The sequence below is a fragment of the Psammomys obesus genome, unplaced genomic scaffold (genome assembly GCF_907164565.1).
Source record: "Psammomys obesus unplaced genomic scaffold, mPsaObe1.curated_primary_1811, whole genome shotgun sequence".
NCBI lineage: Eukaryota > Metazoa > Chordata > Mammalia > Rodentia > Muridae > Psammomys > Psammomys obesus.
The window spans coordinates 11,595,500-11,615,698 of record NW_026585686.1 but is presented as its reverse complement, the minus strand read 5'-3'; the positions used below and the strand labels follow the sequence as shown (position 1 = coordinate 11,615,698).

At 37.6% G+C, this 20,199-nt stretch overlaps 1 protein-coding gene across 5 annotated transcripts in view; it reads right to left on the bottom strand.

Annotated features, from left to right (window-relative positions):
• Ptprd (protein tyrosine phosphatase receptor type D) overlaps positions 1-20,199 on the bottom strand; it is a gene marked incomplete in the record, with an annotated part of 2,622,804 nt that overhangs the window by 1,621,566 nt on the left and 981,039 nt on the right. For all 5 annotated transcript variants that reach the window (XM_055629942.1, XM_055629950.1, XM_055629948.1 and 2 more), the window contains 1 exon segment: positions 12,660-12,698.

Below are 20,199 nucleotides of genomic sequence, written 5' to 3'. Positions count from 1 at the left end.
GGAATATTACTCAGAGATAAAAACAACAACAAAAACAAAAACAAAACAAGGAAATCATGAAATTTGCAGGTAAATGGTGGGAACTGGAAAAGATCATCCTGAGTGAGGTACCCCAAAAACAGAAAGACACACAGGGTATATACTCACCCATAAGTGGATATTTGACATATAATATAGGATAAACATACTAAAATCTGTACATCTAAGGAAGTTAATCAGGAAGGAAGACTCTGGCTAAGATGCTCAATCCCCATTCAGAAAGCAAAAGAGGATGGACATCAGAAGAGGGAGAAAACAGGGAAAAGGACAGGAGCTTACCATAGAGGGCCTCTGAAAGGCTCTACCATGCAGGGTATCGAGGCAGATGCTGAGACTCACAGCCAAACTTTGGGCAGAGTGCAGGGAATCTTATGAAAGAAGTGGGAGAAAGTAAGACCTGGAGAGGACAGGAGCTCCACAAAGAGAAAAACAGATCCAAAAAGTCTGGGCACAGTGGTATTTTCTGAGACTGATACTCCTGCCAAGAACCACTCATGGAGATGGCCTGGAACTCCTGCACAGAGGTAGCCAATGGCAGTTCAGTATCCAAATGAGTTCCATAGTAATGGGAACAGGGACTGTCTCTGACAGGAACTGATTGGCCTGCTCTTTGATCACCTCCCCCTGAGGGAGGAGCAGCATTACCAGGCCACAGAGGAAGACAATGCAGCCACTCCTGATGAGAGCTGATAGACTAAGATCAGAGGGAAGGGGAGGAGGTCCTCTTTATCAGTAGACGGGAGGGGGGGGGGGGGGGGGGGGGGGGGGGGGGGGGGGACACGGGGGGGAAAAAGAGAGGGTGGGTTTGGGAGGGTAGGAGGGAGGGAGGTACAGGGTGAATACAAAGTGAATAAACTGTAATTAATAAAAATACAAATAATTAAATTAAAAAATTATACTTCAAATTTTAGTCACTAAAATTATTCTTATTAAATGTTAAAGTCATAAAGTGTATTCTCTGGACCCTCTAAGTGGGAGAAATGGTAAAATAATGAGAGCTTAAACTAGATTCCCTATACTTATGCTCTAAGATCAACAATTAATAAATGGGACCTAATGAAAGTGAAAATCTTCTGTAAAATAAAGGATACTGTCATCAGAACAAAATGACAGTCTACAGACTAGGAAAAGATCTCCACCAACCCTATATCTGACAGAGAGCTAATATCCAGAATATTTAAAAAACTGAAGAAGTTAAACATCAACAAACCAAGTAATGCAATTAGAAAATGGGGAACAGCAAATCAGAGAATTCACAACAGAGGAGTATCTGATAGCAGAGAAACACTTACAGAAATGCTCAATGTCATTAGTAATTTGGAAAATATGAATCAAAACGACCTTGAGATTTCACCTGACACCCATCAGAATGGTTAAGATCAAAAACTCAAGGGATGATGCAGACTGGAGAGGATGTGGAGAATGGGGAACCCTCCTCCATTGCTAATCGGAATATAACCTTTTACAACCACTGTAGAAGTTAATCTGGCACTCCTCAGAAAATTAATAATAGTGATACCTCAAGATCCATCTATACAACTCCTAGGCATATAATCAAAAGATGGCACACGATTCAATAAATACATTTGCTCAACCATATTCATAGCAGCTCTATTCACAATAGCCAGAATCTGGAAACAACCTTGGTGTCCCTCAACTGAGAAATGGATGCAGAAATTGTGGTACATTAATGCAACGGAATACTACTCAGTAATTAAAAACAAGGAAATCATGAATTTTGCAGTAAATCATGGGAGCTAGCAAAGATCATCCTGAGTGAGGTAAACCAAAATCAGAAAGACAATTATGGTAAATTCTCATTTATAAGTGGATATTAACCGTAAAATATACGATAAACATACTAAAATCTATACTCCTAAAGAAGCTAAACAACAAGGAGGGCCTAGGGAATATGCTGAAATCCTCATTCAGAAGGGCAAACCAGATAGACTTCAGAAGTAGGAGAAGGCAAGGAACAGGACAGGAGCCTTCCACAGAGGACCTCTGAAAGACTCTACCCACCAGGGTATTGAAGCAGATACTGAGACTCACAGTCAAATTCTGGGCAGAGTGCAGGAAACCTTATGGAAGAAGAGAGAGATAGAAAGACCTGGAGGGGACAGGAACTCTATAAAGGGAACAAGAGAACCAAAATAACTAGGCCCAGGCAGGCCTGCAGAGACCTATCCTCCAACCAAGGACCATGCATGGAGAGGACCTAGACATCCTGTTCAAAGAATGCCGGCACATTGTCTGCTCACTTTCCAAGTGGGTTCCCTAGTAAGGAGAACACAGGCTGTCTCTGACATTAACTCAGTGGCAGACTCTTTGATGAGCTCTCCCTGAAGGGTGAAGCCTTGCCAGGCCACAGATGAAGATGATGCAGCTGGCCTTGATGAGACCTGAAAATCTATGGTCAGATAGAAGGAGAGGAGTTTCTTCCCTATCAGGGGTTCAGGAAAAGGGCACAGAGGGAAAAGAGGTAGGATCGGTGGCACTGGGAGGAGGCAAGCATTCTTTATTTCATTTCAAAAATCAAAAATATTATAATTATTCACCTACATGTTGGTACATATATCAAAATACCCATGGCTTTTTTTTACTTGAGAAAAAATTATTTGATAATATTTTAGCTGTTATTTATTTATTTATTTATTTTTGCAAAATTTTACTGCAAACACCAATACTTAACAGATTTTTATGCTTTTTATGCAAGAAAATAATTCATTTGAAATGAAAACAATTAAAACTGATTTTATCACCTATAACATACAATTGTTGCTAAGCCTATTCTTGTAGAAGATGTATTTTAGGAAAGCAAGCACATTCAAGAGAATTTGGCATGAGTCAGAAGTTCAGCAATTAGTGCTGAGGAAAATACAATAACTAAATCTCTGTCAAAGAGTAAGCTTTGATTTTGTAGGAACTAGGTATGAAAAGCCCCCTATGTAGTTCATGGATAGTGTGCAGGGTATTGAATAAAACACTGATATATCATGCAGTGCCAATAATCATTCTAAACTTTCTTAGAAATCTCCTTATTCACCTTGACTGCACCCCATGGAGTCTTGATTCTCAGGTCTGCACAATGACTAAATTACTATCTTTCAAGTACCTTCCATCTGTAAGTACCAGCCCAAATTTCCAAGCTATTAGTAAGATCCCAGAAAACAGGAGTGAGGATAAAGTAGGGATCTAACTCAGGTGTGGAAAGCTGTAAGGAGCACAATGTTAAATCCTCTATCAACGATGCCCAACCTCCAGCCTCCTGTGGCCAATGATAGCTCTGAATGAATCCCCACACAAAACACTAACTTATTTAATGTATGAGTCATTGGTAGCATGACTAGAATCTATAGTTCTCAAGTGTGAGCCTTATAGAACAACATCATTCTGTAATGTCAAATGATCCCATACACTTCCCTGGAAGCTCATCCCACTGTCTACTTGCTGTTGTTTAATAATACCTCCAGGAACATGCTGTGATATTCTCTGAACTCCAGCATTAATAATAATTTATGTTATCTGCATGTCTTAGAAGAGACAAAATTTATATGAGATCATACGCTAATGTGAGCTAGGGATGTAACTCAGTGTGTCCTAGGGTTCCATTCCCAACATTGCCAAACATTAAATAGAATTCAAGTTAAAGTAAGAAAAACAACACAAAATGGAGATGATGATCTTAGAATCTTCATAAGATCGGGGGAAGAGAATGATAAGTTTGCAGGAACACGCGCTGCAAATTGCAGTGTTTTCTTTTTCTTTTTCTTTTTTTTTTCTTCAGTGTGTGGGACCCATGACAGTTGTTGGACAAAAAATTACAGAAAGGACTTGAACAGGAGGGTGTAGCACTCAAGAGCAGGAAAGAATAGAGAGGTTTGAGATTTACAAAGAAAAGTTATGAGGAGAGGTTTTTTTTTTCTTTCTGGTTTTGTAAATACTTGGAAAAGGTGGGCATGATTTAACACAGAAAGCAAACAATTACACAGGGGATTCCAAATTTAATTAACCACAGATCTCTACTTCAGTATATTAAAGATATGGTAGGTAATTCCAGTAGACTTATTAGAAGTTCTGTAGTTTAGTAAAAATGTTTTTAATATTATATGTCAAAGGATAAAATAAAACACATGTAGTTAGTTTCCCCTTTCCACTGACAGATTACTTTTTGATTTCACTCAAATACTGAGAAGCTTCAAATGCAACTTAGATAATTACTAATTGAGTACATTTATGCCATGCTGAAAGAGAAAATGCTGACATGGAACAATGTTTGCCCATCATCAGGGAGGTCAATGCACATATTCTGCCCTGAGGAGATTTTTGTTTGTTTGTTTTTGAGATTCCATGATGAAGGTGAAATTAGGCTAAAAACAATGCAGGCACACCCTGGAAAAGTTTTCTTGTGGGGAGGTGACATCTCATTCTGAGTGAACACCCGGTGCAGTGGCTCTGATCATAAAAAAGGAATAAGCACTAGAGAGGTAGCCTTAACGTCCTCTGACTACTGCAGAGATGTTAATGATTGACATGAAATGCTTTATGAGGCATAATTTGTTGTGCCCCTTCTTTAGCAATAAATTTAAATCTTTCAATTCTAGGTAATTGTATACAATTATTTTTGATCTCCAGTCCTATGTACGAAGGAGAAAGGTTATGTTTAACTAATTAGCTGTTGTAGAAATGACACTCTTTGGACATGTTGGTGGCATTTAAATTAGCATGGATCTTAAAAACAGTAGAGAGAGATTTCCACTATAAAAAGCAAAGAGCTAAACACATAGGGAGTAGTGTCTTCTCAGGTCGTTTGAACAAACAAGGTACATGTTTAGCACAGAGAGCTGAACAATGCACTGGAACCACACATCCAAGAAGACTGATGCTTTTTTTTTAACTCAGGAAATGACTGCCAGGTTGCCTTTAACATGAATTGTTGTCTTATGATATTTAAAATTAATGAAATAAAGTGTTATTAGCAAGAAAACTGTCTACTTGTAACAAGAAAACATACCATTTTCGGTTAGCCACTCCCTTTCCACATTACTCAGGTCACATGATCACCTTGGTAAAAGACTAATACTGAATTTTATTCAGAGAAGGTATCAGGAATTTTCCTCAAGAGACTAAACTAACTTCCCTGAGCCTCCCTCCAATACATAGTGCCCTCTAAAAGCTTGTTGAGAATTAATACAAAATTATTTCAAACAAAACAAAAAGAAACAAACAAAAACAGAATCCTAAAACTATGTCTCAGGCAGCAGGTTTCTGCATCAGAGAGTCAATGAATGCTCTAATGACCATCCCTGTAGGTCATTTTGATTAGTGTCACTGAGCTAAACACTTCTGACAAGACAAAACTAACAAAAGCAAGTCCATAGGTTGAAAAGGCAAGTTTTGATTCTAGCCCCTAAAGTTGGCTATAGAAATGTGAGTCTCCATAGCAACTGTCTTCATCTCTTCCAGTGGCTGTGGTATCCCAAACTTATTGATGTCTACAAGCTCCACTGCATTTGGAGATATTTCACCCTTTGTTTGCACATAAGTGATGAGCTTAATGTCACTTTGCCCTTGGCCATGTGTAGTCCCATCACCATCTATCTGCAAAGTGGTGAACAAATGTAATCTCTTGACCTAAAAGAAGGAGGCTGTGCTTTTCAGCATCTGTTTCTGTACATTGTCGGGTGGAGACTCTCAGGGAACAGCTCTACTTGACTCCTTTATGCAGGAAGAGCAGAGTATCATTAACAGTGTCAGGGTTGGTTTTTTCCCATGGGGTGGGTCTTGGTTTGGGCCCACCAATGGGTGGACCTTCCCTCAGTCTCTGCTATATCTGCTCTAACTTTATCCCTGCACATCTTGTAGCCAGGGCGAATTTTGAGTCAGGTTTTGTGGCTGGTTTGGTATTCTCCTCCTTCTACTAGGAGACTTGTCTAGTTAGAGGGTGTCCTCTTCCATGTCTATTGCTCCTGCTACTAGGAGTCTCTACCAGAATCCCTCTCATATCTGCCAGGAGCCTACTCTTATTTAGGTCTCAAGCTTGTCAGAGAGATGCCCTAGCCCACAGTTTCTCTTTTCTGTATTGGCCTTTTGTCCTCCCACCTTGTTCTCCCCAGGGAGAATCTCCACCAGTATATCCCTCTGTGGTTCATCTCCTACCTTGTTCCTTCTCTTTAACCATTACCTCTGTCTTTTCTATTTACCCATCTGAGTGAGATTTAATTATCCTCTCTTAGATCCTCTTTGTTACTTATCTTCTTAGGGACTTATGTATTTTTTTGTTCTATATCACTTAAAGTAGGGGTGGGGGAATGGAGTAAAGAACTTGGAAATGATAGGAGCTTCACAAGAAGACCAACAAAGCCAAATAACTATGGCCAAGAGGGGCTTGATGAGACTGAAGCACCAACCAAGGACCTTGCATGGACAGGACATAGGCCCCCTAAAATCATGTACCTAATGGGCAGCCCAGATCTCATGTGGGTCCACTAATAAGGAAAACAAGACTTCTGTGCAGGTTTTAAAATTACCTCCCACTGGAGGGACTGCCTTTCCTGGCCACAGAGGAAAAGGCCATGCTCAGCTCTGATAGGACTTGATGAATTGGAGTGGATGACAAGGGGTCTTCCTTTTCTAAGAAGTAGAAGATGAAGATAGAGAAGGGGGAGGGAGAGTAGGACTGCAAGATGAGGAGAGATGAGGCTCAGAACTCATAAATAATTAAATTCCCCCCCCAAAAAAATGTTGTGTGTCTTCATGCCTGGCAGGTAGGAGTGCAAAACACAAACCAAAAAAACAAACACCCAAACCAAACCAAACCAAATCAAGCAAAAAAAAAAAAAAAAACAAAAAAAAAAAACAAAAAACAAAAACAACAAAACAGGAAGGGGACATGCTAGCACAAGCCTTACTGCTCAGAAAAAGAGATGGATTAGCTTAACCCATACATTCAAGCATTCAAGAAAAAAAATGGCATGTACTGGTGCCTGCACAATCTATCACAACATCATGATGATTTGAAGTAACCTGCTAGCTGAGCAAAAGATTCCATTAAAAAGTCCAAGACAGGTACTTAGAATTTCACTATATAGAAATTAAAAATAGTAACAATTAGGCCTCCAGAGATGGCTTAGTGGTGTCCATGTGAACTGGGTTCAATTTCCAGTACCCCCATGGCTGCTCACGGTTGGTGCTGCCAATTGCTAAGGTTTCGATACCGTACTGTAGTCCAGGTAGCAGGCACATACCTCCTGCAGGCACACATCCTGCAGGCACACACATGGGCAAAACCCCAGACATTTAAGAAAAAGTAAACTGAAAAATATAGTAAATAAACAAAATAGTATGATTGTGCAGAAGACATAAAAGATTATTAAGTCTATGTCATCTCAAGTTTACTTTTAAATAATATTTCCGAATTGGCATATGAATATTTGCACACATAACTATTCAATAAAGTTTGAGAACATTAGCAAATCCATAAATACATACAAATATGACACTTCCCATTTTTCTAAATACATAATCTATGTTCATAGAATGACCATCTGCATCAAAATCACATACTAATAGTTAAAATATTTTTAACAAATAAGTATTTTAATATCTGTGATTAGTAACTCACAACTATGAGGTGGGCCTTGTTGGTTCTTTTCCTCTAATCTGGACACAAACCCAGGATTTGAAGCTAGGTTTCAAATTTAGAGAAGTGCCTAGGAACTAAAGCTACAATATCTAGATATATAAGTTTTTGAGAAAAGAATTCTCTAAAACATCAAGCCATCTTGCCTTATTTAAACATTTTTCACTACTTAGATAGCAAGCAATACTCAGTTCTCACAATTCTTGGGACATGCAGTGCTGCAAGTGAATAATTCATATGATTTGAAAGAAATTTCATGACTAATGCTAACCGTATGAATAGGGCTTAAAATTTGCCTGCAATACCATAATGACAACAGAAAAGCAAGATGGCCAAAAATTTACTTGTAAAACCAAATAATAAAAAGAAGTTTCTATTAATTACCACCATATGATGGCGAAAGAACTGTGTTGCTGTGCATTTTCATTTGCTTATTAGGCTTAAGGTTTTACATATATAAAGAATATCAATGATTGGAAAATGAAGTTGTCTCCTCCTATAGCCACGTAGGACTTCCAGTGGAGGGAGGGAGACATCAACACACCCATAAAACCTTCAACCCTAAATTTACCCTGCACACAAGACATACAGGGATAAAGATGGATCAGATATTGAGGAAACAGCCAACCAAGGACAAGCCCAACTTGTGACCCACAGCATAGAAGAGAGTCAACCCCTGACAATCTTAATGATACTCTGCTATGCTTGGAGACAGGAACCTATCATAACTGTCCTCTGAGAAGCTCCACCCTACAGCAGATCAAAACAGAAGCTAAGACCCATGGCCAAACATTAGGCAGAGCTTGGGGAATTGTGTAGAGGAGTTGGGGGAAAGATAGAGGAACCAGGAGGGGAAAGAAACTCCACAAGAAGACCTATTGTGTCAAATATCCTAGGCCTAAGGGTGCTCACAGAGACTAAACTACCAACCAAAGAGCATTCATGGATTAGACCTAGGTCCCCTATACAAATGGGCAGTGTGGTCATCATGTGGGTTCCCTAGTAATTGGAACATGAACTGTCTTTTACATGGACTCTGTTGCCTACTTTCGGATCAGTTTCCTCTAGCTGTGAAGCCTCTTGTGGCCTCAGTGGAAGAGGATGTGTCTAGTGCTGATGTTTCTTGATATGAAATCTCCTTTTAACCACTCATGTTCAGGCTTTCTCTTTTTCATTAGTTTTATTTTTTTCACAATTTATTCAATATATATCACAAATGAAGCCCCCTCCCTCAACTTCTCCCAGTTCCACTCTCCCTCTTTCCCCCAAACAGTTCCCCTAGACCAGTGAAAGTGAGCATTCTCCACTATTGCCATCTGCACATAGCTTTTTAAGTCTCATCAGGATTGCCTGGATCCTCTTCCTTGGTGGCCTGGCAAGGCTGCATCATCAGGATTGAGCGATCAAGAGCACTCAGCTGAGTTCATGAAAGAGGCAACCCCTGCTCCACTCACCCAGAGATTTACATGAAGACTGAGCTGCTAATAGGCCACATCTGAGCAGAGGATCTAGGTCTTCTCCGTGCATGGTCTTCCATTGGTGCATCAGTGTTCTGGCATTCTTATGGTTCACTATTCAGAGCTGTTTCTGGGGCACTCTTGGGATTGAGTTTATTGAGACACTAAAAGGATGTCTTCTTAGTCTTTGGAATCAGGGAGTAAGATTAAATCTCTACATCTTGATCCATGGACTCTATGACTCAAGCGAATAATGAACTCCTTCCACCTTTACTTGTCACTAACAGTACAAAATATGCTGTTAAAATTATGCTAGAGGTCTGTCAACCACACTGATTCCCAGGGATTTTTTAAAACTTTGAATTCATCTGTACACCACTGTTCATGTTATTATTTTGACCTCTTTAAAGGTTCAGGCTCCAGGTGCAGAAAATAAAATTGATGAATTGGAACAAATTACTGTGGCTACACACAAAGACACAAAATCAGTGAATCATAAGCTTTAAGTACCTTATCTTACATAAATTAATATTGAAAGGAATTTTTATTGCTAATGGTTGGTCCCCAGGTGCCTATTATTTTTCAGTTTGAGAACTATATGGTAACTGAAAAGACTTTTTTTTTAATGTTCGTAACTTGCATTATTAGTTTGCATGTTCTTGTTTGTATCTCAGAACTGCTGGGGTTTGCATTTTTATAGGTAATTCTGACCGTCTCTCCCTCCTGCATGTTGCTGTTTGCTTTGCCAGTCATAACTTGACTGAAGCAAACTTTATTAAACGTAATTTTAAGCTTGATTTTTAAAACAAAGCAAATAACTTTGTTTTCAATGTGCTGCACTTAGCAAACAAAATATCACAGCAACTTACTTCTCTATGAATTTGATGTGTAAGAACCATGTACACAACACAAACACTTTAGAAGCAGTGATAGCTTAGAATGGATAAACTGGTAAATTTTGTGATCCTGAAAATAAAAGTTATCAGAAAGAGAATGAAACTTCAATATTTAAAGCCATCGTGTCATCCAGGAGAAATGGAACTTGAATTTTTTTTTTTTAGTAATGAATAGGAATGGGTATAGGGGTAGACATGGACGATGGCTCTCTACATAGAAGTATAATACCTACCGCAGTTTTGGGAGAAAGGAACCAATGACCAGGTTTCAAGGTTCCTGGCATTTGCTAAAGGAAGATTACCTGTAGATCAGTAAAGTAATACTGTATATCAAACAATACACTGGTGGGGAAACCTTATAGGACACAAGATTAGAAAGCATGTGAATTAGAGCTGTGTTGGGATCTAGATTTTATTAAATGAGGATTAACTAAGACAAATGAGGTAAAAGAAGAAGATCCATAATAACTCTCATGTTGATCTAGCCTCCTAAGATATCTTCCGTTAGAGCAGTGAGGATGAAAGAAGCAGAAAGAGCACTATATGGCCCATTTCTTACTCTTGCTATTACTTACTGTTTGGGGGGGGGGAAAGCAAATAAATAAAAAACAAAAGATTTTATGATTTGTTATGATGGAAATGGGAAGACAAAACTTTGGGCTGTCTGTAAGTTGCTACCTCCCAGTAAAGACGGAAACAAGAGTTTTTATTTGCAAAATATGCTGCGAGAACTAGGACGCTAACCTTCATCCTCTTTCTGAGAAAGCACAGGTTCCGGGACATTGAAAAATTGGTTAAAAAAAATAACAAACAGCACTAACTTACTTTTCATCATATATATTGGTAGTTAAACTGCAAAGTTATCATTATTAGTTGTTTCATTTCACAATTTCCTAGATAAGCCTAATGAAAGGGCATGTAAATTCTACTCATGACCAGTAAAAAAGCTGGCACATTGATTAGCTAACCTGTTGTGGTTAGCAAAGAGCAGCTTATGTTTGCTATGGAAAAAGTGAAATGTGGAAAGGATATCAATATTTTTTATCATTAATCCTATGAGGCTCAGAGATAGGAGACAAAGTGGACAGAAACTGGTCACAGCAGGTTCTCCTAAGAAGTATGCTAACCCCAATGATATAGCCATACACTGATGCAGAAAAGGGTTGACCAAGCATAGTTTCCATGGGAAAGCATGACTCAGAAGCTCTTAGAAGTGACAAGATCTAACCCACAAGTTGAAGTCCTCTCTTTGTACATTGTGATTCTCTTTGTTTAACATTAAGCACTGTGAGCTCAACAATGCTTTCTTGATGTTTGGGTTGACTTTGAAGCCTGGGAGCAGCATAGAAAATTCAAGGCTGGGTGACTATTTACATGAACACATGGCAGGTGTTCTAGAAAACCTGAAAACAATTCTGAGTGAGTGATATATGACCATTAAGGAGAGACTGGCCTCCTAGGCTTCCTACTGAACCTTGCTCCTGGAGGGAAGGGAATTTTTCCTACAACCTGAGTAGAATACTCCTGTCTCTTGACTCCATGTTGCACAATGCATCCCTGCAAAGGTGAGGAGAGTGAGAGATCTCAGAGCACACAGGAATCTGAACCATAGAGTTTCACAATATGATGAATATACAATACAATATTTTATAATAAAATAATATTGAATAAGTTCAAAGTGTAGCAGATTTAATGTGTATATTTGAATGTGAGAATTATTTCAAAATGCTGTTTTTGGTAAATATAAATACAGTGTTGCTGCACAGATAAACATACAAGTTTATAAAAAAAAAGTATGCTGCAGCAATTACATTTTTACCAAAGAGAACACCTTTGCTTGCCTATAATTGATGTAATAGATAAAGGTTATAAGACTTTTAAGAGTTTCAGTGTAGAAAAGCACAGTGTTTTCAGTATTTTACAACTCTACTTTAATATGCAAACATTTTGATGTTTTTTTGTTTGTTTGTTTGTTTGTTTGTTTTTTGAGACAGGGTTACTTTGTGTGGACTTGACTATCCAGGACTCACTTTGTAGACCAAGCCGGCCTTGAACTCACAGCTATATGTCTGCCTCTGTTAGGATTAAAGGCATGTGCCACCATGGCTGGCTGATATGCAAAACATTTTTAAAGTTTAGTTATTGTCTCACCTTTTCTCGGGCTATACCTTTTAAAAAATAAGGAAATGAGGGAGGGGGCTACAGCTGGGATACAAAGTTAATAAACTGTAATTAGTATGAAAAAATAAAGTAATATAAAAATAATTCGGCCTATATTAAAATTTTAATTTGATCCTGCACAGTTCTGAACTCTAGAGTAGGCCTCTCAAATCTAAGAATCAATGATGATTCCTGTTGTCTGTATTTGGGATGCTTTCCTGACCGCACTGGTTAACTGTCAACTACTAAGATTAAGCACATTCTGGTACCTTCAATATAAAACTGATTTTGACATTATAAGGTTCACCCACAGTAAATTTAAAAAAAAAAAAAAAACTTTTTTCTTAAATGACTGAGGCTTCTGTGAGAAGAAAAGAATCCTTCAAAGATGAGTGGAAAGCAATAGAAATATGAGACGGAGACCAGAAACACCAGAGAAACAAAACTGAACATAACAAAACTCACCAGACAGTTGAAGTCACCAGATGATCCGAGAGTCCAAGCCTGATATAAACAAAACAGAGGGAGAAAACAAGGGATTTAATAGTCTGTTTTTAGAGGAAAGACATTGTTGTAATTTTACATCTCTTTACAAATATGACAAACTAAACGACTGACTTTGGAAATTATTTCCTAGCTAAAAATAAGTTTTTAACTTAAAACATATTTAATTAACGTCATATTGTCCCATAAAAAGAGAGTCTAGCTAAGAAACACATTTTTAAATTATTCAGATGACAATAAAATCATTTGGCAAATGATCTAATTTTGAAAATAATGAGCTTATTATTAAATTCATTTAAATATGTCAATATTTAATATGCATGTTCAATTTTTTGAGTGTAAAGCACATCAAAGCTTCACTTTCCAAACTATTTTACATTTTCAGGCTTTTGCTGGCCATAAGGAAATCATTAGTTACAACACTGATTCATTTGTGCAAAGTAAATCCATGGAAGGTATTATAACAAATAAAATAAAAGGCTTTAAATTTCCAAATGGTATTTAACTCAGCTCTATTTTTCAAAGATGTTTGAAGTTCAAATAAAAGGCAGTATCGAGGCAGCACAAATTCTCCAGAGAAGGCCTGGCACCTGGTGTCGGTGCAAAGGTTTTATCAATGTTGTCTTGTGTGAAGGAAATGGCAAACAGAGAGCTCTTTTGTAAATATGGCTCCCTGCCTCCGTGTTTGAGAAGAAATATTGAACTTCCAACCATTATTATTACAAAACACAGGAGCTCATTTTTAAAACATTTGATGGCAGCCTTTGCATTTTGCCTTGGAAGTCAGTTTAAGCTTACACATTGAATAATAAGAAAACATCTGTAAAAGAGAATGGAGGACACAATATATGTGACAAGGTGTCAATAATATTTTGCCTGGGTTTATATGTGCAGATGAACACATATCTACTTGAATTAAGATTATTTCAATTTTGTTAGGATACTACTATAATGCTAGATAGGTAAAAGATAACCAAAGACCCACGTGAAATAGTTGAGCCTCATATCTGAAACTACTGTTGGGTTCATATACAGGCTCCTGTATCATGCCTGGGCTCACCAAAGGCTCCAGCCTCATTTCAGTGGTACAAAGTGAACAGTCCATATCCTGGATCTTACTGCTTCTCACAAAAGACACAAAAAATGTCAGCTTGTTTTCCTCTGTTTTTATATTTTAAGTTGGTTGTTTCTTGAGAATTCTGTATCACAATCAATTTCTACCTATATACATGTTCTGATATGTATACCTTTATATATGAAGGTAATGACAAAGTGAGCATCCATTATCACCTCCCATGAGACCTAGAAAAAGTCAATACAGAAGCCTGTGACAGTGCATCCAGTTTGCAGACAAGTTTGGAGGACTTCATTAGATGCACAGGTCTTCCATAGTTTCACATAATAGACTGTTCATTGCCAGGATAACATGTTGGTTTACGTTTGCAGATTTCAGGCTAAATATGGTTCATTTTGCCCTAGTTTTGACCTCTGTGTGATTGAAATTAAAGAGTTTGCCCTAAAATACTTGTGAGAACTATTAGGCCTATTGCTTTCCGGTATCATAACCCTGTCACAGTTCCATGGGTGATCATGAGCAACTTATAAATTGTCCACTATTGGCAAAAGTATGAATCATTTCAGTTTTGTTGTGAACTATTCTGGAGCAGCATGCTATTCTTATGCATTTTTGTTAGACATTCCTCAGGAGGAAATGCATGAGACAAGACAAGATGTGCCTGTTGACATGAGCAAATGAAGTCACAGGGAAGGAGAGCTGCCCTTGGGAACCTGTCCAGTATACATCCTTCTTGTGCTTGATTTTAGCCTTCAGTAGAATGAGTGAGTGGTTTTAGTTTACATTTTCTTGATATTATAACAAATTTTAATAAGTAAATCATGAATACTTATTTGAAAAAATATTTTCTTTTTTTCCCCGAGTTCCTGTTATCATTAATTTGTAGAAGTATATTCTAAAATGTAGGCCTTTGATAGCTTTGTGTCTTGAATTCTGTGTCTCACAAGATATCGTGCTTTTATACTCATCAATACTTAATATTAAAAAATTGAAATTTTTAATTTTATTTTGGATTTCTTTTATATTGTGACATAAACTAATCATATTAATTCTTCCCAATATTTTCTTTTACAAGAAAAAATACAGAACATATCAAAATCTTTTTTCCTCCAAACATAATCCAATATGAGGGGCACTGAGTTTTGGAACACTGTGAGTTAGAGTAAAGTTTCATTACTTTTCTTCTTTTTTTATTTTATTAGTGTTTTTTATTTTTTTCATTTTTTAAATTTTATATTTTTATAAATTACAGTTTATTCACTTTGTATCCCCACTGTAACCTCCTACCTTCTCCCCTCCCAGTCTCACCTTCCCTCCCTCATCTCCTCAGATGTCCCTCCCCAAGTTCACTGACCCTCTGACCCTAGTCTATTAGGTCTCATCAGGACTGGCTGCATTGTCTTCCTCTGTGCCCTGGAAACACTGTTTCCCCACCAGGGACAGGTGATCAAAGAGTCACACATTGAGTTCATGTCAAAGACAGTTCCTGTTCCCATTACTAGGGAACCCACTTGGAAACTGCGCTGCCATGGGCTACATCTGTGCTGGAGTTCTAGGGGTTTCTAGGTTATCTCCATGCATGGTCCTTGTTGGAGTGTCAGTCTCAGAAAAGACAGCAGGGCCCAGAATTTTTTGATCTGTTGCTCTCCTTGTGGAGCTCCTATCCCCTCCATAGCTCCCCTTTCTTTCAGAAGATTCCCTGCACTCTGCCCAAAGTTTGACTATGAGTCTTGGCATCTCCCTCGCTACTTTGCTGGATAAAGTCTTTCAAGGGCCTTCTGTGGTAGGCTACTGTCCTGTTATCTGTTTTCTCCCTCTTCCATCCCCTTTGCCTTTCCGCACGAGGATTGATCATCTTACCCAGGGTCCTCCTCCTTGCTTTGCTTCATTATGTATACAGATTTTAATATGTTTTTCTTATATTATATGTCTAATATCCACTTATAAGTGAATATGTATCTCATGTGTGTCTTTCTGCTTCTGGGATACCTCACTCAGGATGATCTTTTCTAGTTTTCTAGTTCCTCCCATTTGCCTGCAAATTTCATGATTTCCTTATTTTTAATTGCTGAGTAGTATTCCATTGTGTAAATATACCACAATTGCTGTATCCATTCCTCAGTTGAGGAACATCTGGGTTGTTTCCAGATTCTAGTTATAAGAAATAAAGCTTCTAATTATTTTTTTATTTATTACAATTTATTCACTTTATATCCCAGCTGTAGCCCCTTCCCTTATGCTTCCCAGTCCCATCCTTCCACCTTCTTCTCCCATTACTCTTCCCAAGTCCACTGATAGGGAACGTCTTCCTCCCCTTCCATTTGATGCTGACTGACTGTATTGTCTTCCTCTGTGGCCTGATAAGACTGCCTCCTCCTCGGGGTTAGGTGAGCAAAGAACCAGTCACTGAGTTCCTATTAGAGACAGCCCCTGTTCCCCTTACTAGGTTACCCCCTTGGAGACTCAGCTGCCATGGGTTACATCTGTGTAGGGTGTCTATGTCCTCTTCCTAGAACTTTGTAGTTAGCTGTGTATCTGTCCCCAAATATTTTCGGGATGGTGCTTTAAAACATTTTTATATCTGGAGAGCTTTTTATTGTAAGTTAATTTTTCTATGAAGTTCTCACTAGCCAATTTTCTGAAGTATATTGAAGTCAGTATTATTACCAAGAACTTCGACAATTTTATAAAATTTCCTTGTACATTTTAAAAATAACAAATATGCTTAAATGGTATGCATTTTTCTAGAGGCATAAACGTTATTAAATGAATCTTATTCATGAAAGTATTAAAGGTTACATGTTGTAATATCCTATTATAAATTAATGTGCTCTCTTTATTTTTTCTTTAGTAATTACTCTTTATATTTAATATATGGTGGTTATAAGTACACAGAAATTTGGAAATTTTATGGCCCTTTGTTCAATAGAAACTATTATCTTGAAGCTATTATATTTTATCTCTAGCAATTGCCTCCTCTGTTTTGGGGTTGCTTTTGTTTCAAGTTAATGGTACTGTACCATTGTATCATTGATTACTGGCAACACAAGAGCAAATAATTTTAGTAGAAATGTATGGGCTATAAACTCCTAAGTACAAGTTCTCAGCTTTCTCAGGTAAAATCAACAACTTCTTCCTAGGAAGAATGTTCATCCCAAACAGAGAAAAACATTGGTACAACAAAAGGGAGAAAACAACAGACCCTAGATTTATGGTGTAAATAAATATAAACATATAACAGACATGCAAAGATAAATTTTACAGAAATTTCAAAGATTGAAAAATAGGACTTTTTTTTTTTAATAGTGAGCAATTTGAACACATGAAACAACATCTCCAATAAGGGTGGTGATGTTGTTAATTTAAGTCAAACATTCTTAGAATTTGGCAGAGTAGTTTGAAGAAACTATATCTTTCCTGGGTCAACAGTTCTTGCAGTCACCAGGACACATACATTCAAAGCTCAAGAGAAAGCACATCCTACAGAAACAGATTTAATACTCTTCATTTGTATAGTTGTAAACAAAGCTTGGAGAAGGGAAAAACCAATATCCTATCACAAACTTACAGGGGATCAGCCACAACTGATGAATGGATTTTAAAAATACATAATAAGCAGAACTGGCTGGAAATTTAAATAAGAAGCAATGTGGGAAGGTACAGGAGAGTGTCATTCATGGCCAGTGTTCTTAGTGTGTTCCCTGCTGATGCAAACAGAGAAACAAAGATCACTGTGGCCCTTAGTAAGAGACAGGGCAGAGTCCTGAGAGTAGAGGCTCAGTGTCTGCTGCAGGGGTAAGCATCAGCATAGATCTATAATAAATGAAAACTCTTCCATTTTTAGTTCATGTATAAGAAAGAAAAGGATAGAAACAGGGTCTGAGTGCAGAGACAGAATTAAGGATGGGTAACTCATATGAAGGTAGATGTCATATGAAATGTGTAAGTCCAACACTTATCTATTTCAGTTTTAATATTATTCGGGCTTATAAGAACTCAGCATCAGGGCCTCCTTTCCTCTCACAGCAGCATGTAATATGAACCTTTGTCTTTAGCATATAATTCTTGTATTTATATTCGGATGCCTGTTTTTATCCTTGGTAGGAACATACTCATACAGTCTTCAATCTTCATGTCCCATGTTGGTGCCAGTGAAGTTTCCGCAGAACTCTGTCACAACACATTTTATTTCATATAGTTCTAATTGTAACTATAGCATCATGGTGAGTCTAAGCTCCCAAATAGAAAATAAAAGAAGGGAACCTGTCTAATTAGATCACACAAAGCCAATAAGTACATAAACAAACCTCTTCATTCTAACACAATAATAAGATTTGTAGGACTAGAATGGTACCATGAAAGCCACACATGTCATCTCATCACAGGGAAGGATAAGGCAGGAATTCTATGAGAGATGACCAGCTTGGGTCTAGAACTGAATCTGAAGTCTTCCAGGATCACACAGAGATGCTGACGTCACCCAGGGAATCTGCCATCATTCTGTGAGTCATTCTCTGTTTCTGACTTTGTCTATGTCTCTCTCTCTCTCTCTCTTTCTCCACACATATACCTTTATTTTGACTATCAAGAGAAATAATCAGGCTTTCATAATTAATAATTATAAAGCTAAACTGATTCTTGGTGACTTAACCTTGACAGAGCACCAAGGCTATGCAGCATTTTGTAGTGATCACATCTCCATCTACCTGGTTACTTTCATTGCTATTGAAATAACTCTAATATTCTCATTCCCTCTGCCCCGTGTGTAGTTCTATTGGAGGGAAACATTGCTAGAAATTCCTTAAATGTGAATTTTTTTTGCCCATGTTTCTCTAGGTAATTCTATCTGCTTTATATCTAACACTGTACCTCGTGGCTATTAAGGACTTTTATAGATTTCAGAGTGTGATTTCACTAGGCTAAGTTCCTTTAGCACCTACTATGAAACAGGGACTGTGTTATATAGAAAATAATGAGGAAGAGAGTGCTCATGTATTCAGTTTTACATATTTAAGTTGAGAATGCACACTGGGGAAGGGGGTTATATGCATTTTTTTTATGTCTCTGTGGAGAAGTTCTTAAAATTCAATGTTTTTATCTCTATAGAAAGTAGAAATGCAGGTGTTTGGAAGAAATAAATACATGAAGAAAAAAACATTGAAGCTCTGGATGTTTGCATCTAGTCCTGTGCACAGTCTTGTACAAAATGATTCATAAATACCTAAATGAGGTACAAACACTTTTCAGTGAAGGGACATTCATGATGACAGTTTTCAGCAGATGAGAAAGCATTGAAAATGTTCCAAAGCATGATGCTTTACACTTGTAGCATTAATTCATTTTCTCTTGAGTGGCTCCTGAGGGTAAAATGTTTCAGTTCATGCTTTCAAAATAGGTAAACATAACCAGTTTGATTCATTATGTGTTTTCATTGTTCATAGTAGATTTTTTAAAAAGATCAGGGACAAGACAAGGCTTCCCACTCTCTCCACATCTCTTCAATTTAGAACTTGAAATCCTACCTAGAGCAATAAGACAACTAAAGGAGATCAAGGGAATACAAATTGGAACAGAAGAGGTCAAAGTTTCACTATTAGAGGATGATATGATGGTATACATGAGCAACCCCAAAAATTCAACCAGAGAACTCCTTCAGCTGATAAACACCTTCAGCAAAGTAGCTGGATACAAAATTAACTAAAAAAAATCAGAACCCCTACTGTAATCCAAAGACAAAAAGGCTGAGAAAGAAATTAGGGAAATAACACCATTCAAAAAACTGACTAATAACATAAAGTACTTTGGAGTGACTCTAACCGAGCAAGTGAGAGACCTATATGAGAAACACTTCAAGTCTCTGAAGAAAGAAATTGAAGAAGATATCAGAAGATGGAAGGATCTCCCATGCTCACAAATCAGTGGGATTAAAATAGTGAAAATCGTCATCCTGCCAAAAGCAATTTACAGATTCAATGCAATTCCCATCAAAATACCAACACAATTCTTTACAGATCTTGAAAGAAAAATTCTCAACTTCATGTGGAGAAACAAAAAACTCAGAATTTCCAAAACAATCCTGTACAACAACAGATCATCGGGAGGTATCTCCTCCCTGATCTCAAGCTGTACTACAGAGCAATAGTAATAAAAACTGCATGGTATTGGCATAGAAACAAAAAGGAGGATCAATGGAACTGAATAGAAGACCCAGAAACAAACCCACACATCTATGAATACTTGATTTTTGACAAAGAAGCCAAAACCATTCAATGGAAAAAAGACAGCATCTTCAACAAATGGTTCTGGTCCAGCTGGATGTCTACGTGCAGAAAATTGAAAATAGATCCATATTTATCACCCTGCACAAAACTAAAGTCTAAGTGGATCAAAGATTTCAACATAAAACCAGACAGATTAAATTGGTTA